Raw genomic sequence first — 27,951 nt, forward strand, 5'->3', positions numbered from 1 at the left:
AGCCCATCAGTGTTTGCCACCAGCCACTGCGATTTTTAAAGCTGTTTGTTACAGCATTATTAGGACAACAAAGGAATAACACAATGGCAAAACTGTTTAACAATTCTGTTTAGCCGTTCATTGTTGCAACAGGATCACGTACCATTCTGAGGTTTGATCTCTGAACAGTACAAAATGTCTGGTTCATGAAATCTTGGCACTGATACCAGATCATTTTGCCTAAATAACTTAATCTCATGTGCACTTCAGTCTCTCATTCATTCATTTATTCAGTCAGGCATTCACACACTCATATAACATCTTTTCCATGTTCCAGACACTAAGCCGACTGCTGAAAACAAAATGAGGAATGAAATACATAAGATGTATTTAACTCAAGGGAATTACGTTCTGTAAAATGGGTAGAATCCCCACCACCACCTATCTACCAACTTCATGAGGCTGGACGAAAGAAATCAGATTATGGACATGAATGTGCATTGAAAGCCAAGAGCAAATATTAGGGAATGTTACTTAGAATTTCAGGATTTTCATTAGTTAAAAATCTTGACCAAATTTTTAAAGGTCCATGAATCTTACCTACAGCTTACCTTACCTTACAAAGAGTCGTACCTACAGCTTTGAAGCCGGTATCTTATCGAATATGTGTGTGCTAAGTCACTTCAGTCTTGTCCAACTCTTTGCAACCCCATGGACTATTGCAAAGCATGCCAGGCTTCCCTGTCCTCCACTGTCTCCCAGAGTTTGCTCAAACTCATGTATGTTGAGTCGATAAGACCATCCAACCATCTCATCCTCTGTTGTCCCATTCTCCTCCTTCTAGCATCAGGGTCTTTTCAAATGAGTATTGGAGTTTCAGCTTCAGCATCAGTCCTTCCAATGAATATTCAGGACTAATTTCCTTTAGGATGGACCGGTTTTATCTCCTTGCAGTCCAAGGGACTCACAAGAGTTTTCTCCAGTACCACAGTTTGAAAGCATCAAATTTTCAGTTCTCAGCCTTCTTTATGGTCCAAGTCTCACATCCATACATGACTACTGGAAAAAACATAGCTTTGACTATACAGACCTTTGTCATTGAAAGCAAACTAATTGAAACTCGTCTCTGCTCTTTTCTGCTAATACCACCCCTGATCTTTATAACTCTTTGAGGTATCTTATCGTATCCCCCCTTTCACAGGTGAGGAAATAGAAACTCAGAAATTCACTTACTCAAGGTTCTGTTTCCAGTAAAAAAAAATCTAAACTAAAATCCAAATTCAGATCCATTTGCAAAACATTTCTCCTTTGCATCAAAGTTCACCATTTTTTAACTTAAAAAATAAGCACACATTTTAACAAAGGAAGATCAGTAATTACAAGAAGGAGTTTTCTGGGTTTAAACTCAGCTGGTCCCACTGCCAAAATCCACAAATACTAAAAGAAAGTTGGGAAATGGCAACTAGGAGTTTCATCTGCCTTTTTTTCGGCTCTGTCATGTTTCTTAAGCTGATAAAAACCTTGCACGCACATCCTTTAAAAAGCAAATCAAAAGGCCCTTTGTTAGATCTGAAAACAACCCAAGATTTTGTCATCCCCTCTCAGAGCCCTAAAAACCCCATCTACAGCTGCCTGGAGAGTATCTTTCGGTTATCTCAGTTTAGTAAGAAGCATAAATCTCAGTAAGCTACTGAAAGTGTGATTTAAACAAGCAAGCCCAGTGAAGACTTTTTTTCTTTAATAAAAAAGTAGCTTCGGTAAAGGACCAGAAGTTATCAGAGCCGCCAGTGAGAGCATGTTTCTTGAAGCTCCAAGAGGAGGTGGGCTGGAAGCCGTGCTATGAAGACCATGGCCAAACTCAGCCTGGATGTTAAACATGAAGGAGCATCGCAATCCTGACAACTGTCTGGATGCGTCCCGTGAGAGCAGTCACCTCTGAGCAATGGATGGTTGGACCCAAGCCACACTCTCCCCAAAGGAGCCCACAGTGAGAGCTACCAGCTCACTCAAGGTGCCCAACACATCTGCAGTGGGAAAATAAGTCATTTTCCACATCAACTCAAAAAGGAAAAAGGGTAAGAACATGGTGCCTCCACGGCTCCACAACAGGACACCCGGTAGGGTGTAAATGGTGGGGCTCAGCCCCACCAGCCCCCGTGTGCATTGAACTCTCTCAAGACCCCTATCTCACATGTGCAGGGACCAGCCAACACACAGCATGTGTGACCTCAGAGGGGAGACGCCCCTGTGTGCTCTTGCATCAGGAAAGCTGTCTGCCCTCAGATCTCATGCCTCACGGACCCAGGCCATCCCCTTCATGCCTTCAGACACAGCCCAGTTGCATTTGCTAGTTTCCTCTTCTTGTTCAGCCCATCAGGGAAGGCCTGCTGCCGTGGTGGCACCTGCCACAGCCTGGCTGTTCTGCTGTGCACAGCCCCTGCCCTCACCTCCCTCCTGGTGGAACCCACTTGCTGGGGTGAACATCTGTCCTTCCCTCTTTTCACTTCAAAGGGCCACTCTAGAAGCTTCATGGTGAAAAGACACAGCAAGTTTTCCTGGGAGAAAGGGGAGAATAAAATGTTGTTCAAACTCATATTGTGGAAAGAATATGGGCTCTGACATCAGACTAACCTGAGCATAACTTCCAGCCCAAGACCTCTGCTGTCTGGTGGCCCTGGAGCCTTGGGTCCTCCTGTACAAAGCCAGAGAGTTAAGGGAGAGAGTGTGGGCCATCCCTGGATGTGTGGAAAGTACTCAGTACCTGGTAACAAGTATTAAGTATTTTAAACGCTATCAGGTCACAGAGGGGAGGCATGTTTTAAGCAGCTTAAAATGACAACCAGCACTCACCATGTGCTTTTCATGGGCCTGGCATTGACCTTATTTCATTTAACCTGCTCAACAATTCTCTGCTGTCAATGTTGCTGTTATCCCCATTTTCCAGAAGGTAATGCTACAGTCCTCCTTGGGGAAGTCTGCTAGGTGAACCCACCCCTGAGTCCAGGGAAGCCGAGCTCTTCCCTGGTGGTGGGGACAGAGGAGCTGGGAGGCAGAGGCTGGGGCATCCACGCTCGCAGGAGACCCTGGGGGACTGAGTGAGGACCAGGGAGGTGCGAGGGGAAGGGCATGCGGAGGGGGGCCACGGGGGCAGCAGAGACGGCAGGACCACTCTCCCTTGGCTGCCAGGGACCTGGCTCTGAGCCTCGCGGACTCCGAACTCCAAACCTGAAGCTGGTCCTCAGGGCCAGGAGGGGAGAAACTGCTTCACTCGACAATTTATAGGCTCAAAGCAGCACTTTAAATATGAAGCGCTTTCGTGCGTGAGCCCTCCTGCTTGCCCTGCTGTTGTTCTGCTGCTAAATCAGGTCCGACTCTTGCCCTGAGCACTTGCAAATGTTAAGGTCTGTAGGTTCCAACTTCTCCAAGAGCTCATGCCATGTGCTCAGTTGTGCCCAGTTCTTTGTGACTCTATGGACCATAGCCCACCAGGCTCCTCTGTCCTTGGGATTTCCAAGGCAAGAGTACTGGAGTGGATTGCCATTTCCTTCTCCAGGGGATCTTCATCACCCAGGGGCCCAACCCATCTCCTATGTCTCCTGCACTGCAGGCAAGGTCTTTACCCACTGAGCCATCAGGGAAGCCCTCCAAGAGCCCAGGCACTTCGTCTTCCTCCACGTCTATCCTAAAGCACTCACCTCGCTTTACTAATGGAAAGAATACCCTTCAGGAAGGCTGAGTTCCCAGAGGGACCCTAGTAGTCATTCTATTGTTGCAAATATCTCTTCACTCATCTTGGCTTGAAGACAGGACGGCTACTTCCTTTGGTACCATATAGAGGAGCACACAGCGGAGGAAAGAGAAAATGAATCCAACACCACCCACAGAGAGAAATGAGCACCATGATCGACAACAGTGGAATTTTTTTCATGCCCTGATAAACAGGAAAGGAGTTTGGGTTTCGATACACTGATTTCCTTGCTTAGCCTAGGTTGTGTATGGAAGAAAACAAAAATAATTCTGGGCTCCAAAAGAAGGTGGAATATTTCTGCACTCAACATTGGGCCAGCCTGGCTCGGCCCCAGACACAAAGACTCCTCGTGTCCCTTTTTAAAAATAAATAAAAGAAAGTGGCTCAGTGCCGCTGGGGAGTGTCAACAACACGTTACAGTGGAGTGGGGGGGGGGGGGGGGGGGCGGGGTGAGTGGTGCGAAACATTTCGCAATCTCGAACAGCAGCCCCGTTGTGAAGCCAACAGCTGGAGGAAAACACAGGTGTGTGTTAACACAGCCTGGCTCTTCTCACCGCCCTGCCCGCTGGCTCGGGGGGGATGCTGGCCTGACCTCAGGGTCACAGCTGATCACAGAGCGAAGAGGCAGGCATAGGGAACAGCTGCACCCAAGCAACTGCCCCTGTAAGGGTCACAGCCCTGCAAACTCCCCCCACCACCCCACAAACTCCCCAGGTCTCCTACCCCAGCAGCTCCTGATCCACCCACAGGCCAGCTCCCGGACCAGAACCGGGTCCAAAGCTCTGTCATGAGATTGCAGCTTGTCACTGAAAGGCTAACGATCGAGAGTGGACACGGCTTCCTGGGGAGCTCTGGGAAGTCCCACGCCCAAGCCCTGGCCAAGCTCTGAGGCTCGGGTGGGTCAGTGTCTCTGAGTCCCAGCCCTTAACGTGACTGAGAAGAATCTAGACAGTGGGTTTAAACATCTCTGAGAAGCAGCCAGAGAAGAACCACAGTGTTCCAATATCTTTCAGCAGGGGCCCGGGCACCTGGGCCTAAAGAACCTGGAGGAATTCAAAGATATGCAGTTCTTCCATGACCCTGCAAAGGATGAGAGTGAAGGGATGTGCCCCACCCCACCCCCCCAACTTGGTTACCTCCTCCCACCAAAGAGACCTTTGGGAGAACTTGCAGAAGTTTCATGGTTCAGGGGTATAGAATTTTTTTCCAAGCAAACTTTAGTTTTGTCAAAGGGATTAAAAGAATTGGTAGAAGGTACTAGCATCTTCATGATCATTTTTTTATGTGGAAGACTGTAATTCCATGAAATGATACAAATTTTTAAAAGACGAGACCCTGGCAGTCTTGAATATGTTGCTGTTGTTCATTCCCCCAGGCCTCTGGTGAAGCCCCGGGTTCTTCCCTTTAATGCAAAGTGTCTAGAGCCAGATGCATCCACGGGTCCGCAGAGCTTCTGAAATCATGTGTGTTTACTCTTCGCCTGGAAACAGAGCTGCCACAGCTCTCATCAGCAGCAAAAACAGGCTAAAAGCTACTGTGATGGGCCACCTCTCCAACACCCGGGGAATGAAGCACCTGTTTGTTGAAGGCGGACCGTCCCTCACCCACCTTCTCTTTTAGGGTTGGACCCATGAGGACTGAACGCATCCCCACATCCCCATCTCCAACTCTCTCTCTGCCTTCCCTCCCCATCATCTCTAGGGCTCCTTTTTCTGAAAATAGATGCCTGGGCTGAACACAGGGCACAGAGGTGGGGGAGTGAGGAAAGTCCCAGTGTGCCCAGTGGTCAGAGGTGGCGTCTCCTGGGCTGCCCTCCCTTCCGGGAGCCCCTTCCGGCCACCTGCACACCACCCCAGGCTTTCCCTGAGCCTCAGAGAGAAGGCAGCACCAGCCTCCCCCTTCATTAACTTCCATGTGGAAAAGGTGTTTCCTGAGCACCTGCCGCAGACCTGGGGTAACTTACTGACTGCCCTGCTCAACCCACACCAGCAGCCAAGGATTCAGATGTAGAATGACGAGAAGACCCAAGAGCTGGGCTTCCCTGCTGGCTCCGTGGTAAAGAATCTGCCTGCCAAAGCAGGAGAGACAGGCTTGACCCTTGGTCCCGGAAGATCTCACATGCTGCAGGATCGCTAAGCCCAGGCACCACAACCTCGGAAGCCCGCATGCTCCAGAGCCTAGGCCCTGCAGCAGGAGAAGCCTGAGCGTCACAACTAGAGAGAAGGCCCGCTCCTCACAGCTAAAGAAAAAGCCCCTGCAGCGAGGAAGACCCAGCACAGCCAAAAAATGAGAAAAATTATTTTTAAAGAACCCAGGAGCTGCCATTCGGATACATGAACTTGCACCCACGCTCCAGCTCGAGGTCAGTCCTGAAAAGCCCTTTGCGAGTTTCCTGCTCTCCCGTGGCTGCACCAGTTCCAGAGGGCACTGGCCCTGGCTCTGGCCTCCCGCCACACGGGGCGGCCCTGGGAGCACACGCGGGAAGGCCCAGGCGGCGCCCTGAGCCATGGCCAGGTGTGGGCTTACGTGGATCCTCACGCTGCCACCTAACTAAATGCGAGCTGTGTGACCCTATCTCAGTGGCTTAACCTCTCTGACCTCGCTTTCCTCATGTGTAAAAACGAGGATTGTTCTGTATTCCTCCGAGGGTTGTTGTGAGAATTAAAGGGAATAATTAGGTAAGGCACATAACCCAGGTATTCAGCGCCCAGGACAGTGTGATGGCACCTTGTTCTAGCACCCCAGCATCGGGATACAGAGTGGACAGGCGTTGCCATTCGGCTCCTGACCACAGGTCCCTGATCCAAACCAGTGAGTGCAGTGCACTCAAATAAACAGGGAGCAAGAATGGGCCTCACACTAGGTAACAATGCAAAGCTGGCTTGGTTGTGACAAGACAGTTATCGTATGGTGCCAGCAACAGCTGGGGCTCTTGGCCAGCAGACAGGTGGGCCGTTGTGTGCTCTGAAATCAGGGGAGTCCATAAATGATGCATCGAGAGCAGAGAGAGCAGCAAGCCAGAGCCTCAGATCAAGAACATCTATGCAAACAGAAGGACTTCGCAGAGAAGGCAGTCCAGCCATGCAGGTGCCTGGGACAGTGCGCCCCACGCAGCTCTGCCCCAAGGCCACAGCTGTGGTTTGCACAGCAGAAGACATCCATGCTGCTGCTGCTGCTAAGTTGGACACTTCAGTCGTGTCCGACTCTGTGACGCCATAGACGGCAGCCCACGAGGCTCCCCTGTCCCTGGGATTCTCTAGGCAAGAACACAGGAGTGGGTTGTCATTTCCTTCTCCAGTGCATGAAAGTGAAAAGTGAAAGTGAAGTCGCTCAGTCGTGTCTGACTCTTCACAACCCCATGGACTGCAGCCTACCATGTTCCTCTGCCCATGGGATTTTCCAAGCAAGAGTACTGGAGTGGGGTGCCATCGCCTTCTCTGGAAGACATTCATGGCAATCTTTAAATACACAATGTTTTACAGAGTAAAAATATCATGTGACCCCATCGTCAGTGCTCTTTGTTCTACTATTAAGGGGATGTAAGGTGACTCCCAGGTGGCTCAGTGGTAAAGAATCCACCCGTCTGAAGACAGGCAGAAGACACCAGTCTGATCCCTGGCTTGGGAAGATCCCCTGGAGGAGGGCATAGCAACCCACTCCAGCATTCTTGCCTGGAGAATCCCATGGACAGAGGAGTTTGGGGGGCTACAGTCCATGGGGTCGAAAAGAGTTGGACATGACTTAGCAACTAAACCACCACCACCAGGGGATGTGAGAAAGGAAAGGGAAAATCCCACCTCCAGACCCTAAACCTCAGCCTCTCCTGGTGGTTAGGGCAGGTCCCCGGCGGCCAGCTGAGGCACCTGGGGTCCAGTCTCACCTCCCCGGGCTGGAGTTCCTCCAGAGTCGGTGATCAGCAGAGCCTGTGTGCTCTCTGTTCAGAGGACACCGTGCGGGGAAGGGGGAGACCCGGGCCCAGCGTTCTTTCCCCATGGACTTTTCCTCTTCTTGCCTTCAGCCAACTCCAGAACCTGATAAATGTATCAATAACACTCCTGTGTTCTTGCCTAGAGAATCCCAGGGACGGGGGAGCCTCGTGGGCTGCCGTCTATGGGGTCACAGAGTCGGACACGACTGAAGTGTCTGACTTAGCAGCAGCAGCAGCATGGATGTCTTCTGCTGTGCAAACCACAGCTGTGGCCTTGGGGCAGAGCCGCGTGGGGCGCACTGTCCCAGGCACCTGCATGGCTGGACTGCCTTCTCTGCGAAGTCCTTCTGTCTGCATAGATGTTCTTGATCTGAGGCTCCGGCAGATCATTCCAGCAGTTTTGGTCTCATCGGTGAGGAGGGGATGCACCCAGCATATGGGAAGCAAAAAGATCTTGAAAATAACTCCTCTGGCCTGTGTGCTGTCAGCTCCCAGCATCCCTCCACCTTCAGATCCCGTCTATGAGATGCTCCACGATGCTCTGTGATCCACGAGGTGAATCCTGATCCACTAAGAGATCCATGATCCCCTAGGTGGTTCCCATCCTCTAGGTGATCCATAAGAGACTAGGTGTTCAGTGACCCAGTGGATGATACATGAGCCACAGGCTGATCCTTCAAAGAGCTTTACAGTTATGCTCGTGGGCTTGGGGGTTTAGACAGAGGAATGAAATCTTGCTCCACCGCTGTACCAGCTGTGTGACCTGTGGAAGTTGTTTAACCCTTCATGCCTCACTTTTCTTGCTGTAAAACGGGGGGAATAAACTCTGCTTGACAGGGTTTCAACAAGGAGTGAATGAACTAATATCAGTAAAGTGCTTAAGCAAGGCTGGCATGGAGGAGGCATCATAAGATTTGTTATATTTTTGGTGCCAGTTTCAAAGTAAAAGGAAAATCCAAGTCTCAAAGACATACATGCAAGCTCTTAATGCAAATTATTTTTATTATTGAGAGTGGGAAGGGGTATATAAAGTACTATAATAAATGATACATTTATCAGATAAGAATTCTCCCTGGGAAAGGATACTGTAATAAGGGAAGGTAAAAACTGGTTCCAAGAACATATCTGTTCTGGGGCGCAGTGCTTTCACACAACTATTTTGGGTGAGGTGATGTCACTTATTGAACAAGGAAGCAAATATTATTAAGCCCTGGAAGTTATTTGGAAAATCCAGGGTAAACCAACAGAAGATGAAATTTCCCATGGGCTAAACCAACAGGAAGTTTCAATCAGTCTTAAATTTCCTCATAAAATGATTGAAAATGCCCTTTGTTCCTATTCCCCTTTGCTACCAATTTAAAAGAAAGAAAACTGGGTCATGCATTCAACATGAGAATGAAAGAGGTCACAAAACAAGCCCAGGGTAAAAAGAGAAGTTTTCTGACAGCCGGCATGGCCTCTCCAACCCTAAGTGGTTTATAAAAGGAGCACAGTTCTGTCTAGGGTGGGCAATTATTTTGCAGGCCCAACCCGCGAAGACTTTGTTTCAAAAAGAAGCAGGCTGTCGAAAACCAGTTTACCCAGCGAAGACCGCAGAACCCAAATGTGTTCAGAGCTCACGCTCTTCGTTCCAGGCGGAGGAGGGCTGGAGATGGTTATCTTTGGAAGTGTGGTCAGTGGTCAGCGTCGCAGGGCTGCACACCCATGGGCGTGCTGTTCAAGGCTCTGCTAACCCATCAAAGAGCCCCACGAGTAGAAAAGCAGAAACAGCAGTTACTCTCACGGGTGTCACTCAGTCGCCACCTTAACTGCCATGCCCGCTGGTGAGAAAGACAGAGGGGCCGTCAGTCTGCTTTGTGAGCTGAACACCAACCTGCAAAGTAAATCGGTAAGCTTAGCCATCCCTCTCCTAACAGACGACTGTCTGCAGCAACTCGCGTCAACCTCCTGGACAGGTTGCTCTGTCTCCAAAATGTAGTTGATTTTTTTTGTTTATTTTTAATTGATTTATGATTGCTTTACAATACTGGTTTGATTTCTGTCATACATCTGCAGGAATGAACCGTGGGTGTACATGCGTCCCCTTCCTTTTGAATCTCCTTCTCGCATCCCGCCCATTCCCGCCCCTCCAGGTTATCACAGAACCCTCTCACGGAAAGAGCCAGGCTCTTTCACGTGTGTCATGTTTGTTTCCGGAAATTCCCCCATTCCTTTTTCCAGGCTCCTTGATGGGCTGGTGGCCCTCCACCCTGACTTCTCAGAGACAACATTCTACCTTCACCTATTATTTCAGTGATTTTTTTTTCTTTTCACAAAATTTTTATCAAGTGTGGACCCAAGGTTCATGCTCAGTGTTCTAAAATCAGAAGCTGCATATTGCAAACTTCAGAAACGTAATGAAGGAGTAGATTTCATTCCTGACGAAAGTGTGTTCTTGATCAGAGGAGACCTTCTCTGGGGGCCAAAGTCAAGTCACTGCCAAATCCGCTGTGTGTCTTGGTGCATGGAGACAGTCTACACATGTGTGTCAAATTGCCTACTTAGAACATGTATTACATATATGATACACAAGCACACAGATATGTAGATTGTCTTTGATTTAAATTTATCTTTTCCAAATTTCATTAGAGCCCATACTAAAGGAAAATGAGCATTATCACTCCTAATCTTGTAGACCAATGAGAAGATATTAAGTGCTATGCGCAACTTTCTTTTTCCTTTAGCTGTTTTATTTGTGCTTACTATTATCAGAGGCCATATAATGAACTTTTCAATATAGCAGGCTCATTTTTAACATGGTAATGACCGCAGCTGAAGCTGGTTCAGACCTTCCTGATAAATTAGAACAAATGTATGGCTTCAGGGCAGGTGAGGGAGAGTCATTTCAAAAGAGAACGAAAAAAGGCCCTCACGCAATCCTAAAATATGAAGGGGTTGGGGACTGATCATTCCATCAAAACTTCTAAGATGCAAGTTTTCCTGAAGAACATCCCTCCGGGGCCACAGTAAGTTTCCACAGAATGGCCAGATCCACACACTTTCAGATGAATCCTTGGGTACCAGATGCTGCCAGGTCAGAAAGGGAGGTGGAGCAGAGACGATGGAGGAGGCTAGAGTGACTCTGACACCAGAGAAGAGAGAGGAGGTAGGACAAAAGAGCGCATTCTTGTCATGATGTAAATAAGCCACAATTGTGGATATAAGTAATTCACAATTGCGGATGAATGTGAAGCAACACTAACCAGGAAGAATAGGAAGAAAGAGGAAATTGAGACTCCCAAATAAGCATTTGATAAGCATTTCGTGAATGCTTTCCCTAGAAAGGGGAAAAAAAAAAAAAAAAAAAAACATGAGCCTTTAAAAAAGAGGCTCAGATAAAAAAAATTTTTTAAACATCAAAAAACACCCAACGGCCTCCATCTCTTAACACTGTTATTCAGGCCCCTCGCTGCTATCAGCCTTTTTATTTCAATGTCATCTGTCATCATTCTTTTTTCTTTCTCTTTGATTCAGAGATTAGCCGAGCATATTAATACATATGTTTCCCACTTCCTGCCCACACACTTTTATCTGAACTTCTTCAAGGCCTCACAGTGAGACAAGGGCAACTTCTTTAAAAACCAATGTGATTTTCCTAGCCAGCTGTCTGGTCGTCATTTCCTGTTGTCATTTATGCAAGGCACAGATGTCTTCCTTCAGTCCACAGAGGTGGATTGAGCTTTGGGAGAGATGCCGAGGATCCAGATTTGGACAAGGCAGCAAAGGATTTGACTTTCAAGGAGCTTGTGTTCTAGTTGAAAGAGACAAATGTTAAAGAAGCAAACAAACATGCAGTTATTGTAGAGCTTTTTAGTAAGTGCCCCCAACTGGATAACACAGGTCATGGTGTGGACTAGAATCATATCGGATGAGACTGTTAGAACCAAAAAGATGAGAAGGAATTGGCTGTGAAATAATTTAGGGGAAGGATATTCTAGAAGGAATTAAAAATACAAAAACTTTGGCTGTCAAGAACAAGCTTGACACATTCAGAAAAAGACGGGTACAACAATAACAAAAATGAAAAGGGGAGAAAAATGAAGGTAGAAGCCAGATTGTGTAGGGCTTTCTAGGTCATAGCAAGAAAACTGAAATTTACACTCAGGGCAATGGACGATCATGGGAATATGTTAAGTAAATAGTGACACACAATGTCAGCATACCCCACTCTGGGTAAGAGTGATCTCTCATCCATCACAACATTCACCATCAACCTGTCACCTAAGCCTTTGGCATCTTTATGATGTGTGGTCATCCTATCCAAGGATATTGACTTCTCTCTTTTAATTCTACATTGGTTCTTTCAGGAATGTTTTATAGTTTTAATCATAAAAGTTTTGCACATTTGCATTGAAACTATTTATTGTAACGGTGTCTTCCCTTTCATTATATCTTTTAACAGGATATTGCTTGAGGGGTGCTTGTGTATATGTCTATATAAAATGCCTGTTATTTTCTGTATGTCAGTTTTATATTCTATATTACTAAATTATCTTATGATTTTTAAAATTGAAATATTGTTGTTGTTGTTCAGTCACTAACTCGTGTCCAACTCTTTGCAACCCCATGGACTGCAGCACACCAGGCTTCCCTGTCCTTCACCATTTCCCAGAGTTTGCTCAAACTCATATCCATTGAGTCAGTGATTCCATCCAACCATCTCACCTTCTGTTGTCCCTTTCTCCTCCTGCCCTCAATCTTTCCCAGCATCAGGGTCTTTTCCAATGAGTCAGCTCTTCACATCAGGTGGCCAAAGTACTACAGCTTCAGCATCAGTCCTTCCAATGAATATTCAGGGTTGATTTTCTTTAAGATTAACTGGTTTGATCTCCTTGCTGTTCAGAGTGTTCTCCAGCACCAAAATTCAAAAGCATCAATTCTTCGGTGCTCAGCCTTTTTTATGGTCCAGTTGTCACAACCGTACATGACTACTGGAAAAACCATAGCTTTGACTATACTGACCTTTGTCGGCAAAGTGATGTCTCTGTTTTTCAATACTCCATCTAAGGGCTGGAAGAAGCACAAGCTGGGATCAAGATTGCTGGGAGAAATATCAATAACCTCAGATATGCAGACGACACCACCCTTATGGCAGAAAGTGAAGAGGAACTAAAAAGCCTCTTGAGGAAAGTGAAAGAGGAGAGTGAAAAAGTTAGCTTAAAGCTCAACATTCAGAAAACTAAGATCATGGCATCTGGTCCCATCACTTCATGGGAAATAGATGGGGAAACAGGGGAAACAGTGTCAGACTTTATTTTGGGGGGCTCCAAAACCACTGCACATTGTGATTGCAGCCATAAAATTAAAAGACACTTACTCCTTGGAAGGAAAGTCATGACCAACCTAGATAGCATAATAAAAAGCAGAGACATTACTTTGCCAACAAAGGTATGTCTAGTTAAGGCTATGGTTTTTCCAGTGGTCATGTATGGATATGAGTTGGACTGTGAAGAAAGCTGAGTGCTGAAGAATTGATGCTTTAGAACTGTGGTGTTGGAGAAGACTCTTGAGAGTCCTTGGACTCCAAGGAGACCCAATCAGTCCATCCTAAAGGAGATCAGTCCTGGGTGTTCACTGGAAGGACTGATGCTGAAGCTGAAACTCCAATACTTTGGCTACCTCATGCAAAGAGTTGACTCATTGGAAAAGATTCTGATGCTGGGAGGGATTGGGGGCAGGAGGAGAAGAAGATGACAGAGGATGAGATGGCTGGATGTCATCACCGACTCGATGGACGTGAGTCTGAGTGAACTCCGGGGGTTGGTGATGGACGGGGAGGCCTGGCGTGCTGCAATTCATGGGGACACAAAGAGTCGGACAAGACTGAGCGACTGAACTGAACTGAACTGAACTGAAGTTTGTCATAGCTTTTCTTCCAAGGAGCAAGCATAATTATTAATAATTTACAATATTGTGTTAGCTCAGGTGATTTTGTTATTTGTATCAAAGTGATTTGGTCATACATATATTTATATGTATACGTCTATATCCTTTTATCAATTCTTTTTCATTGTAGTTTATTACAGGATATTGAGGAAGAAAAGAAATACACAACCCAGTGCCAAACTCTGCCACAAATGGCATTATTGCTACGCAGGTTACCTGGAGATGAAGGACAGTCTGTTAGGATGCCATTCAGAAATTCCATTTTTAATAGACTCCTGATTCTGTCCCCAAGAAAATAGCTCTGGGCTCATACTTGACTTGACATATATTAAAAATCTGTTTGGAAGCAAACTGTTTTTAAAGTACCTTTGATTTTAATTAGCATTTTAATTTTAAGAAAGGACGAGAGAACTAAATAAGAAGATTTTTCCATTTGAGTGTTGAAATCTGTACCATAATGTTACATTAAAATCATTCCTGGTGTGTTAATTAATAATTATCTTAGGAATATTGCAAATATGAAAGGCCACAGTGAGTCACCACTTCATTTGAGCTCACTCTATTTTAAAATTCTATTAATTCTTGTTACCAGTGACAAGATCCATTTAATTCCTTAAATGTGTCCTTTTACTGCACATAGGGCCTTTCATCTAAGTGAATTTATTGGCTGTGACAGACCCTAAAATTCGTTTTTATATTTTGTCAAATATTTTGCCTATCCTTAATTTGGTCCATGCCTAGATTACAGATAACTCTGACTCTCCTCTCCATGTCTGCACTCGTGGATGCGAGGAACTGAGGTTGGAAAGAGCAGGAGCAGGGGCGGCAGGGAGAGAGGCAAGTCAGGGTGCTCGGTGAGCTTTCAGTTGTGACCCAAGCTGGAAACAGACTTCTGTGCACAGAAGTGGCCTCTACTCTTTACACTTAGAAGACAGTAGTGGGATGGGCAGGATAAAATCACCTGACATGTTAAAAAGGTAAATTTGGAGACTTCCCAGGTGGCCCAGTGGTTAAGACTTTGCTTTCTGATACAGGGGGCACACATTCAATCCCTGGTTGGAGAACTAAGATCCCACATGTCTCTCAGCCAAAAAAACCCAAATGTAAAACAGAAGCAATGTTGTAACAAATTCAATAAAGACTTTAAAAATGACCCACATCACATCAAAAAAAAAGAAAAACTTTGAAAAAATAAACTTGTCACTATTTGTAGCACTGCTGCTGCTGCTGCTCAGTCGCTTCAGTCCTGTCCATCTCTGTGCAACCCCATAGACGGCAGCCCACCAGACTCCCCCATCCCTGGGATTCCCTAGGCAAGAACACTGGAGTGGGTTGCCATGTCCTTCTCCAATGTGTGAAAGTGAAAAGTGAAAGTGAAGACGCTCAGTCGTGTCCGACTCTTAGCGACCCCATGGACTGCAGCCCACCAGGCTCCTCCACCCATCGGATTTTCCAGGCAAGAGTACTGGAGTGGGGTGCCATTGCCTTCTCCAATTTGTAGCACTGCTGCTGCTGCTGCTAAGTCGCTTCAGTCGTGTCCGTCTCTGTGCAACCCCATAGACGGCAGCCCACCAGACTCCCCCGTCCCTGGGATTCTCCAGGCAAGAACACTGGAGTGGGCTGCCATTTCCTTTTCCAATGCGTGAAAGTGAAAAGTGAAAGTGAAGTCGCTCAGTCGTGTCCGACTCTTCGCGACCCCATGGACTGCAGCCCACCAGGCTCCTCTGTCCATAGGATTTTCCAGGCAAGAGTACTGGAGTGGGGCTAGGAGACACTAAAAAAGCTTGAGTGGGGCTAAAGACAATGTTCTCCCAGTCTGATCTTAAAGTATTAAAATATTTACAGTATTATTTTCAACAAGACATGCCACAAATCGTTAAGTGGTAAGATCAGCATTCACATTTGTATTTAATCTGCTGGAAGACGAGGCGTTGTCTGCAGTCAAAGGAATAAAACTTCAGAGAAGTGAAACATCAAGAGCAAAGCCAAGGCAGGCATCCAGCAGTTGGCCCAACTCACAAAAGTCTCATCCGTTGAATTTCCATCTTCTCATTTCATATCTCTTCTGTTTGCTAAAATGATGATACAAGTAGGGGCAGCTCCTAGTGACTGGAGAACATGGTCTGCTTCTGGGGCTTTGCTTTATGCCCACTCCTCACCTCTTGTCACCCGTGGTATTACGGCGATTTTCATGTAACCCATGACGGAAACTGAGGCTCAAAAAGATGAAGGCCATTACCTCAGGTACATGGGATTCTCACCCAGGTCTATCCTGCCCCCCTGTAACCTGTTGCCTGCTGGACCAAGGTTGTTGATGTCACCAAGGAAATGTTGACCCATTAAGGAAAAGCATGGAGAGCACCACATGGTTCCTAGGACCCAGAGCAGGCACAAAGCCCAGGACCACTGTGTTGAAGGTGGTTACAGGAAGGACACACACCTGGTGTGGCCTGTGCCTGCTTTAACAAGTAGGGGACAGTGAAATTGACTCCAGCCCAAAGTTGTCAGAAAAAAAAAAAATGCAGGACCCCCAGTTCAGCTTGAATTTCACATAAATAACAGTTTTCTTTGGATGAGTATGCCATATGGAATACTTGAGATTGATCTATACTAATAGCTTGGGTTTCCCAGGCGGGTCAGTGGTAAAGAACCTACCTGCCAATGCAGGAGATGCAGGTTCAGTCCCTGGGTCAAGAAGATTCCCTGGAAAAGGACATGACAGTCCACTCTAGTATTCTTATCTGGAAAATCCCATGGGCAGAGGAGCCTGGTGGGCTATAGTCTATGGGGTCACAAAGAATTGGATACTACTGAAGCAACCAAGCACACACATCCTAATAGATATTACTGTTCCTACAAAATTCCTATTGTTTTGTTTGCTGAACATGGCAACCAGTTTCAAGACTATCCTTGGAGAAAACTGGAAGCTTCTGCCTCAGCCCCTTGTTGCACTGAGCAGCCATATAACAAGGCTGAACTGCTCTGTTGGACAGACCACATGGAGGACATGGTAAGTAGGATCGCTGAGCCCAGCCAGGCAGCCCACCCTACCAAGGTCCCCAGTATGTGAGAGAAGCCATGTGGAATGGTCCAGACTGGACCAGCCCCCAGTGAACACCACTGAGCCATCCCAGTCTACACAAAGGGAACAGAGAGTGATCAGCCTGAAACTGTGACCCACAAGATCATAAATGATAAAAAGATGGATAATGTCTTAAACACTGCGTGGTGGGGTGGCTCACCAGGCAGCAACAGATAACCAAACAGAAATGAGAAAGAAAAAAGGGAGAAAATCGAAGTCGAAGCTAAGGCCCATAGTCCCAGAGGAACAATGAAAATCTCAGACATCTCTGAGTTACAGGAGTCTATGCAACCGTGTATTCCACATCAATTTTTAAATTAAATTGTTTACCTTACTGTAGCTCGACCTTTGCTTGAGCTTATTGAGTGAGAGTTTTGGCATACCAATATCTTTTTTAAATTATGCCCTGAAACATAAAACTAATTCTAAGGCATGTTTCTCAGCCTTCACCTCTATAGGTCTTCCTTCTTACTGCATAGTGCTTTTTAAAAAATAAATTAGAATGGCTTGTTTATGAGCCATCAGCAGCTGTTGATTCATTTGCTAATTAATGATTCAGACAAAATCAGCATGTAATACCCAGTGATAACCAGTTTATAATTATGAGTTCTTTCCTTGTCATAAACCTTACAAATTACAGACAATTTTAGAATTTTTACTCATCGCTGGTTACTGAATAGACTCTTTGAATGATTCTGGTCGTTATTTTATCAATTACATGCAAGCAAGAAACCTGGATCTCTCTTTTCTTCCTTATTCATTATCTCCCAGGACCAGTCATCACTTGTAGAACCTGCCCCATAAACAGCCTTCAAATTTATGCAGCACATCACGACAATCTTAGTTTAGGACCAAGACATCTTGAGAGTCCCTTGGACTGCAAGGAGATCAAACTAGTCAATCCTAAAGGAAATCAACCCTGACTATTCATTGGAAGGACTGATCCTGAAGCTGAAGCTCCAATACTCTGGCCACCTGATGGAGAAGACCCTGATGCTGGGAAAGATTTAAGGTAAAGGGAGAAGGAGGCAGCAAAGGATGAGATGGTTAGATAGCATCTCTGACTCAATGGACAAAAGTTTGAGCAAACTCTGGGAGACAGTGAAGAACAGGGGAGCTTGGCACGCTTCGCCAAGTGGGGTCGCAAAGAGTCAGATGTGACTTAGCGACTGAACAACATTAATCTGTCTTCTGGTTGTCTTTTTACCATCCTTATACTCTGCAGTTGTTTAAATAATGGCCCCCCAGATTCAAATCCCTGGACCAGGGAGTATGTGCCTTATGTGATAAAAGGCAGCTATAATAAAGTGATGGATTTGGGATGGGAAGGTTACCCAGGATAACCTGGGTGAGCCACTGTAATCACAAGGGTTCATGTAATAGGAGGTGATAGAATTACAGCCATGTGATGATGGAGTTAGAGACTAGAGAGACGCGCCTTGAAGATAGAGAAAGGAGCCCTGAGATGAGGAATGCAGGCAGCCTCAGAGGCTGGAACTGCTGAGAAAGGGACTCTCCCCAGAAGCCCCTCCCAAAGGAACACAGCTGCGCTGACATTTTGATTCAGGGCATCTGACCTCCAGACTGTAGCAGAACAAGTGCTGGTTTAAGCTACCAATTTATTGGTAATTTGTAACAACAGCAATAGGAATCCAATACATGCCCTCAATTATGTCCTGCCTCAACAGAGCCTCTTGAGGTCATAAATTTGCTCGTCACTCCCTAGCATAAAAACTTTCTATAAAAGCTTCCACTGGAGATTCAAAAATTTCCTAAAAGAAGCCTGCAGGCACTGTTCCAACCCACCCTCGGCCCTGGGGGCCTTGCCCTTTTCCTCCCCTCCCCACTAAACTAGCAGATGAGCCTGGACTCTTCTTCCTGTTCCTCAAGCCGTCTGCATCCTTCCAGCCTTCAGGCCTGGGACAGAGATCAGAGCGTGTCTCCGTGGCTGTCCTTTCCCTCCCTAGTCACACAGGGCACTTGCATTTGGACACTCCCCTACAATTAGCTCCTAGCAGCAGGTTGACCCCTCCAGGCCATCCCCCTACCATCGTACCTGCTCTGGCTCGGCTCTCATCTGACAGTTGATGCATAAGACCCTGAGCACCCCCAGGGGCTGTGGGGCGACATCATCCATGTGTCCCTGCAGAGCAGGCCCCCCCCCACCCACAATTTAGGTGTGAAGTGAGAGAGAGAGACGCACTACTTGTGTTAAGTGGCTGAGATTTGGGGGTTATTTGTCACAATTGTCCAGACCATTCTCACTCCAGGTATTTCCACAGCAGCCTTCCTGGGTCTCAGGCCCATCCTGAGGGTGCTACATAAAGGAACCCCTCCACCCACGTGTGCCTCTTGTCTTTCTTCACAATAGTCGCTGCTGTCCCCAATATTGTTTTGTCTTTTTCTTTACTTGTTCACCCTTGTATCCTCAATGCATCTGATAGAAAGTAAGCCTTCAGTACATACTGGTTGGATGGGTGGACGGGCAGGTGGGTAGGTGAGTGGGTGAGTGGATGGATGGTGGAAGGAAGGGGAGGGCCCACGGGGTTGACAAATGCAGGACTTTTGAAAAACTAGGAAGAAGAGGCTAACACAGCTAGAGAGATGTGTAGAGATAAGCACAAATAAGTCATGCATGCTTTATATGTTATTCTAAAAATTCTGATCTTTATTTCATGGGAATTAGGAGGCCACTGAGGTTTTTGAGATCAGAATTTTACTTTGGCGGCACTGTTAACAGTATTTGGGGTTAAAAGATTGGAGGTAAGTTGACCAATTTGGAAACCACTTGTAATAATAGTAAAAATGATAATATAATAAGTAACAAACAACTAAAATAATAAATAATAATTTTAAATAGTAATAAAGAATAAGTACCATATACTGACACATATATACGGAATCTGAAGAGATGGCACCGATGAATTTATTTTCGGGGCAGCAGTGGAGAGACAGACATAGGGAACAAACCTATGGACACGGTGGGAGGGGAGGGAGAAGGGGAGATGTATGGAGAGAGGAATATAGAAACTTACAATACCATGTGTACAATAGATAGCCAAGGGGAATTTGCTGTATGGCTCCAGGAACTCAAACAGCGGCTCTGCGGCACACTGAAGGATGGGGTGGGGAGGGAGATGGGAGGGAAGAGGCCTGGGAGGGAGGGGACATGGGTGTACCTATGGCTGATTCTTGTTGATGTATGACAGAAAACCACAAAATTCTGTAAAGTAATTATCCTTCCATTAAAAAATTAAACAACAAAAAAAGAATATGAGGTGGATGAAAATGGAGCCTATTATACAGAGGGAAATAAGTTGGAAAGAAAAACACCAATACAGTATATTAACGCATATATATGGAGTTTACAATGATGGTAACAACGACCCTATATGCAGGACAGCAAAAGAGACACAGTTGTAAAGAACAGACTTTTGGACTCTAGGAAAAGGCAAGGGTGGGATGATTTGAGAGGCTAGCATTGAAACATGTATATTACCATGTGTGAAGTAGACCACCAGTCCAAGTTCGAAGCATGAAACAGGGCGCCCAAAGCTGGTGCAATGGGACGACCCAGAGGGATGGGATAGGGAGGGAGGCGGGAGGAGGGTTCAGGATGGGGGACACACGGACACCCATGGCTGAATCATGTCAGTGTTTGCAAAACCACCACAATATTGTAAAGTAATTAATCTCTAATTTAAAAAAATAAGTTAATTTTTAAAAAAGAATATGCATTATTAACATTTATTGTGTCATAAGTCTATAACAAGCACAGCACTAATAATGCAGTTGCATTGGAGTTCCCCTAATCTTCACAACAACCATAGGGGTGAAGAGGTATTAATATATCTGGCTTCCCTGATAGCTCAGTTGATAAAGAATCCACCTGCGATGTGGGAGACCCTGGTTCGATTCCTGGGTTAGGAAGATCCCCTGGAGAAGGGAAAGGCTACCCACTCCAGTATTCTAGCCTGGAGAATTCCATGGACTGTATAGTCCATGGGGTCGCAAAGAATCAGACACGACTGAGCGACTTTCACTTTCATTTAAAAGACTTGAAAACTGAAGCACAGACAGGTCAAGTAACTTGCCAAGATCACACAGCCAGTGTGAGCAGCAGAGATATAGTTTGAAACCAGGCAGTCTGATGCCAGGTCCCACGTACCTAGCTCCTAATCTTATGCTGTGATCACTGTTACCCTCAGAGACAGTGACAGCGGACAAGGAAAGAAGAGATCCCAACATGAGGGAACAGGCATCAGACATGGCTCCAAAACTGAACCACAGTGAGAACTAAGGTGGGGCAGGACCTGGCCCTTTTCAGTGTTTAACCTCTTCTCACACAAAATCTCCTGGATCAGCAAAGTAAGTCCAGAAAGAGAAAAACAAATGCCGGATATTGACACATATATGTGGAATCTAAGAGAAAATGGTATGAAGGATCTTTCGTGCAGAGCAGAAACGGAGACACAGACAAATGAATGGATGGATGCCGAGGAGGCAAGGGGTGGGGCGGGAGGAACTGGCAGATTGGGATTGATGCATATACACCACTGACTTTTGTGGTTTAGTCGCTAAGTCGTGTCTAATTCTTTTGGGACATCAGGGACTATAGCTAGCCACACTCCTCTCTGTCCATGGGATTCTCCAGGCAAGAATACTGGGAGTGGGTTGCCATTTCCCGCACCAGGGGATCTCCCCCAACCCAGGGATCAAACCCACTTCTCCTGCATTATCAGGCGATTCTTTAGAGCTGAGCCACCAAGGAAGGACCGAACACCACTGATTCTCTGCATAAAATAGACAACTGATGGGAACGTACTGCATAGTGCAGGGAACTTTACTTAATGCTCTAGGATAAACTGAATGGGAAGAAAGTCCAAAAGGGGAGGGGGTATATGGATCTGTATGGCTGATTCACTTTGCTGTACAATAGAAACTAACACAACATTGTAAAGCAAATCTACCCCCCCAAAAAAATTTTTAATTCCCTGGATTCTTTTTGCTGTTCTTGTTTTTGTTAGAAACCAAGCTTTGTAGTATTTTTTCTCCAAGTGACACACCCACGACCTCAGTGTCCTCACACACATGCCTGGGCATTTCTGCCATTTTACCCAGCAACTCATGGGAAACAAAGGGAGGCCAAGAGAGAACTGCAGAGAAATAGGCAGAGACTCACAAGTAGTAAAGATGATGAGCATGTTTCTTAAGAAGTCTGAACAAGGACTAGGCTTACTCACAAAGAAAGTGAAGTCATTCAGTTGTGTCCGACTCTGCGACCCCGTGGACTGTAGCCCGCCAGGTTCCTCTGTCCATGGGATTCTCCAGCCAAGAATAGTAGAGTGGGTTGCCATTTCCTTCTCCAGGGGATCTTCCCAACCCAGGGATCGAACCTGGGTCTCCTGCATTGCAGGCAGATGCTTTATCCTCTGAGCCACCAGGGAAGCCCCAGGCTTACTCTCAGGCAATGTTAATTTCCCTGGATATGCTTCACCTTGGTCGCCCCGGTTCTGACCTTGGTGGTATGTACTCAATTGCTCTGTCGTGTTCAACACTTTATGATCCCATGGACTGGAGCCCACCAGGCTCCTCTGTCCCTGGAATTCTCTAGGTGAGAATACTGTGGAGTGGGCTGCCATTTCCTCCTCCAAGGAATCTTCCCAACCCAGGGGATTGAACCTGTGTGCCCTGCATTGGCAAGTGAATTCTTTACCACTGAGCCACCTGGGCAGCCCTTGGTGGTGGATATTGACAAATACTGACCAAAGCTTGGCGCTCCAGACTCAGGGTGAGATCAACAGAAGGTCTCTAGTCCCAGGCTCATGGAGCTCTGTCTGCTTTAGGTCATCTGTTGATTTGATCACAGGCCCTTTTTTATTCCAAACTGCGTGTCTAGGCATGTATGCCTCCGTGCTTCGATCTGGGGCAGGCACTGTGGTAATGGTAATTTTTCCCTGTGGTATGCGTGAGCGTTCCCATGGGAACATAATTTAGCTGGACATATTAAATCATGTCATCAGCAGTCATGAGCCCAGTGAATTATTGATCAATGGCTGTGAAATCAAAGTGTATCTACAGAATTACACTTGGAAGCAGAGACTCATTTACAGTCAACTTTATTCTGGAAGGTCTCCATCTGACAGAGCCCTGCCGAGAATGATCTTTTCAGGGCTTTGTGTCTTAGGCTCTTCAGGACCGGTATGATGTCTTTGAAAGGACCATGCAAACCCTCAAGTAAATACAAGTTCTATGGTGCTTTCATTTCAGGAGCTTGTCTTGTATTTAGGAGCTGGAATATACAGAAGGACTTTCCAGTCTGTGTATTACCTAAGCCTACCGCCTCCACTTCCACCCAAAATGACAGCACCGCCCCCTCCCCCAGATTCCTCAGCATCTGCTGAGTGATGCTGGGCGGCACCAGCCCAGGCACTGGCTCTTCAGCTTCTTTTCCTGGTTTGCGTGTTCTTCCCAAATACATCCACACATTTGATCCCTGGCTTCTTACCCCTCTCCTCATACAGTCAGGGGAAGATGATAATTGAGCCTGTGGATGAGGGTGGTGGATGGCATTGGTGCGGCGCATGGAGGTATCTGACCCCAACTTCTAGCACTCTCTTAGAGGGTGGGAACATGTAACGTGTTTTGTTTTCTCCCTGCAGGTCTTAGTTTCACAAGAAAGGCTAGCCGTATCAATCTTAACTACAAATGAAACTAACACGTGTCCATAGACGGACTGGTTAACAGCTTCAGTAAAAGTGTGGTTTGGGAGAGGTGGCTGCACACTCTCAGAGAACTGAGGTTTGGCTTCAGATTTTATGGTAACTCTCATCTTTACTGCAACCATAAGCAAGCCTCATTATAAATCCTGTGTATTTAGTTGGGCTGAGGGATATGCAAATATTTTTTGATGAATGTAATGCAATCCTCTATTTGGAAGACAGGTCGTGGGCATGTGATTAAAAGTGGTGGCCAAGACCGAGACCCTCCCTTCTCTGTATGAAGCGGCTGTTACTCAGAGAAACTGTGGAGTTTGGGAAAATTTATGGGAAGGAGCAGAAAGAACGGGATCCCACATCGTCAGTTACATCAAGTAAACCGAGGTCGAGGACTGAGTGACACGTGCTGCTGTCAGAATACATTGCTGTGATCACTGAGCTGACAGTGTATGTATTAATGAGATTGACATAGGAAGTTCTTGTCGTAAAATTTGGGAGGATTTTCATAAAATGATCAAGACAGACGCAATTTCTGTTAGGGCCCCACCTCCCTATACATGGCTAGAAAGCATCTGATTCTGATTATCCTGACATCTCGGAGTGGGCTTTGCTTGAAGAAGTTTTTATGACTTGCAGACTCCAAGAAGCTTGAATGTCCAATTTGTAGATGAACCCACAGTTGGTCATATATGCTCCCTAGCTCTGCACCCTCATTTTCTGAGGTAGACAGGAGCTAGGGAAGGACCAGTGTTTTTTTCTTTTGGTGATTTCAATCCCAGTTCTTCACTTAAACCTCTTATTGTAAATTATAAATGAAACACAACTATATAACACAGACACGCAGGTGCAGCTCACGTGAGGCGGGGCACCCTGTGCCTGCCCTGTTGGAGCTGGTGGCCAATTACATTTATAACCCTCATCACTGGTGTTTCTCCAGCCCATTCAGGGAAGGACCAGTGTAACAGAACGAAATACCTTTCTGCCCAGCATCACCTTGGAGAAGCAGAACCCAATCTGAGTCTGAGCCGCTGATGGAACGATATTAGTAATAATGACAATAACAGCACGCGTTGTTGTTGTGTGCTTACTGCGTGCCAGGCAAGCTTTCAAACACTGCGTGCTTTCACTTAACCTTTCAACAGTCACACGATGCAGATACAGATGAAGAAACTGAGGCACATGCCTGGATAGGAGGCTGTAGTAGGGTAAAATGTTGAGACAGGAAAAATTAGAGATGAGGACTTGATGTGTCCCTTTTAACCTCTTGTCCAAACATCTAAATTGGCTTCCCTGGTGGCTCAGACAGTAAAGTGTCTGGCTGCAGTGAGGGAGACCCAGGTTCAATCCCTGGGTCGGGAAGATCCCCTGGAGAAGGAATGGCAACCCACTCCAGTACACTCGCCTGGAAAATACCATGGATGGAGGAGCTTCGTAGGCTACAGTCAATGGGTCGTAAAGAGTCGGACATGGCTGAGCAACTTCGCCTCTTCTTCCAAATTTCTGCTGACAGTCCCTTGTTTTTCTGCTGACAAGCATGAAATGAAGGTCATTATACTTAGACTTACAGCATGAGTTTCTCAAGTGTTCATGAACACAGGATTCAGTTTCAATCCATGGATCTGATAAGACTTATAAACGCCACCCAACAACACAGAACACATGGTGATACAAAACAAACAAGGCACATTTGCAACAGCCAAAAATTGCTTTGCATAGTAAAGTGTGACTTTAATGAGCTATAAGTGTTATACTTGCATGATTTACAGTGGACACTCCCTAATAGTGACATTCCTACAGCTGGCACCCTGGCAAAAACTTTCAAGTCTCATCTTCATCAGAGAAATGATTTTCTTTTCTGTAAATGGCCTCTAAATGAGAAGAGGAGTTTGTATCGGTTATTTGACCCTGAAAAGATAGTATTGATCTACAAAATGAATTTCAGAAGGGAGAGAGGCAGGAAGTGAGAGGGAAAATAGAAGATTTTTAAGTGACTTATACGCGGTGAAGCCAGAAGGGTGTCCTGGCTACAGAGAGAGGAGAGCTGCGTCCAGGGCTATCGCATCTCATGCTGTTTGCACTGCCCACTTACTCAGCCTTACCGAACCCCAAGCCCCCTTGTATCTTATTTACCTGCCGAGGCAAAGCCTGTAACAGTGGGAACAAACAGGGAGGTGATAGTTAGGAAAAGCATCGTTGGAACAGTTACAGGCTGTGTGTTATCTACAGGTCATCGGACAAAGGCCAAGGAAACCGCAGCTGCCTCGCACAAAGAGTTAGAGGCGGTCCCAGCCAGGCTGTGATGAGAACAGAGTGGCAAAGTGAGGTGCAAAATAGAACGGAAATGGCACCCCAGGCGCTCCTGGGCAGGAAGAGAAAATTCGTCCACGTCCAGATGCATCGCCGTGGGCTTTCCTAGCTGTTTGGTTCAACACAGTGGAAGCCTGAAGTCAAATTCCAACCAGCTTAATGCTGCAGAAGATCCCCCCCCCCCCAACCCCGTTTCAAGAAGCCAGACTGGTGGTGGTCTGCAGGCTGGTTTCAGCCTTTTCAGTGACTTAATTTCACCTGTTCTGCCCCACACCATGCATATTACATAGCCGACCTGAAAAAATCATGTTGATTCTGAAGAATAAATCAATTCCTGCAGACAAGATGCAGACCAATGAATGTTACAGAATGCCTGAAAGGGCCTCGACCTGGCCCCCCTCCATCCCCCACTAGCCATGTGACCTTCAACCTCCCACTGAAGCCCCTGGGCCTTGTTTCCACATTAAGAAATGGATTTTTTTTTTTTTAACATCTGCTCCATCTGTGTCAGGTTTGGTTTGTCTGCTGCAGTTGTAAGAATCAAATAAATTCATGACGCAAGAGCATTCTGTGTACTGCACAGCCATCTGAAAAAGCCTGTCTCCCAGATAGAGTCTCCCCTTCAGGGCCCCTTCCCCGGTGGCTCAGACAGTAAAGCGTCTACCTGCAATGCAGGAGACCAGGGTTCCATCCCTGGGTCGGGAAGACCCCCTGGAGAAGGGAATGGCAACTCATTTCAGTATTCTGGCCTGGAGAATTCCATGGACACAGGAGCCTGGCAGACTACAGTTCATGTGGTCACAAAGAATCAGACACGACTAAGCAACACTTCACACTTCAGGGATATTTGACTATTTAGGCCAACAGAATGGGTAGAAGTGTATTTTGCATGTTGAAAGGATATTCATTTTTAAGGGCCAGAGAATGGACTGTTTGGGTTGACAACATCATCATTAATGGAAATGGGAGCTGAAGGACCAATAGGATGAAGGTGGCAGAGATGAAAACAGGGTTGAAGAGAGAAATGCGAAGTTTGGAAATATTGAAACTGAGAAGTGAACTGATTGAGATCTACAAAGGCATTAAAGTGCAAATAGAAAGGGAGAGCATTAAAATCTTTCACGGTTGATATCTGCCGCATGCTGGTGGGACACACGCATATTACACACAGCCAGTGGAGGTTGTTACAAATCTATATGGGGGAATTTTTTAGAAATAAGTAGGATTCAATCCTTAAAAAGATGGGCACTGAGAGGAAAGGGGACACTCCTGGAGAGGAGAAGGTTAATTGACCATTGGTCAAACCAGAAATAAGAAGGCAATGATCAGTTTCACAGGTAAGAGATGGTACAGTTTGTACAGAAATCATTGCTCTGCTCAGTTCAGAGGAGAGTTCAGCATCTCAAGGAAAGGATGTCATTGTCTGGCTCTCTCCTTCCTCTTCCTTTACCTGCAATGCCCGGTAAAGTGACATTGAGCAGACAGAAGCCAAGCTTTCCACTGAAAAGGTGCACTTTTGGAAGCAGGCCGGCCTTGGGCATTCCCAAGAAGATCTACTGGTGAAGATCATCGTGTTGCTTATTGTTTATTTTTGTGGTTGTCTCTAAGCTGTGTCTGACTCTTTGCAACCCCATGGGCTGCAGCACACCAGGCTTCCCAGTCCTTCACTAGTTCTCAGAGTTTGTTCAAATTCATGTCCATTGAGTCAGTGATGCTGTCTAACCATCTCATCCTCTGCTGCCCTTTTTCCTTTTGCCTTCACTCTTTCTCAGCATCAGGATCTTTTCCAGTGAGTTGACTCTTCATTTCAGGTGGCCAAAGTATTTGAGCTTCAGCTTCAGCATCTATCCTTCCAACAAATATTCAGGGTTGATTTCCTTCAGGATTGACTGGTTTGATCTTGCAATCCAAAGGACTCTCTAGAGTCCTCCAGGATTGTCTATGTCTTGTTTGCTGGACCCAAGAAACTTGAGAAATTGAAAACTTGGGAAACTGAAAATAAACACTCCTTCTTTCAGCCTTCACTCACCAGGTTCAAACTTTGGGGCCCAGGAAACCTGCTCCCAAAAACACAGTAGATAGAGATCTTTTCTCCCTAACAAATGTTTAAGCAATTTGGGAGCAATCAAACAACACGTCCTTCCTACTAAGAGAATAAGAAAATTCTGCACTCTGTTTACTGGGGATGGGAGATCCACGTTATTTGGACCTGCCCAACGGGAGTCTCACATTGACAGGGTGTCTTGGGTCACACAGCACTCCG

The 27,951-nt window shown here is 46.2% G+C and overlaps 1 non-coding gene across 1 annotated transcript; it reads right to left on the reverse strand.

Annotated features, from left to right (window-relative positions):
* Window positions 1-22,037: 22,037 nt before the first annotated feature.
* Window positions 22,038-22,109, reverse strand: TRNAC-GCA (transfer RNA cysteine (anticodon GCA)). The gene has a single exon. It is a non-coding gene; the product is annotated as a tRNA-Cys (tRNA).
* Between the last annotated feature and the right edge of the window lie 5,842 nt (window positions 22,110-27,951).

This window comes from Capricornis sumatraensis, chromosome 1, assembly GCF_032405125.1.
Source record: "Capricornis sumatraensis isolate serow.1 chromosome 1, serow.2, whole genome shotgun sequence".
Classification (NCBI taxonomy): domain Eukaryota; kingdom Metazoa; phylum Chordata; class Mammalia; order Artiodactyla; family Bovidae; genus Capricornis; species Capricornis sumatraensis.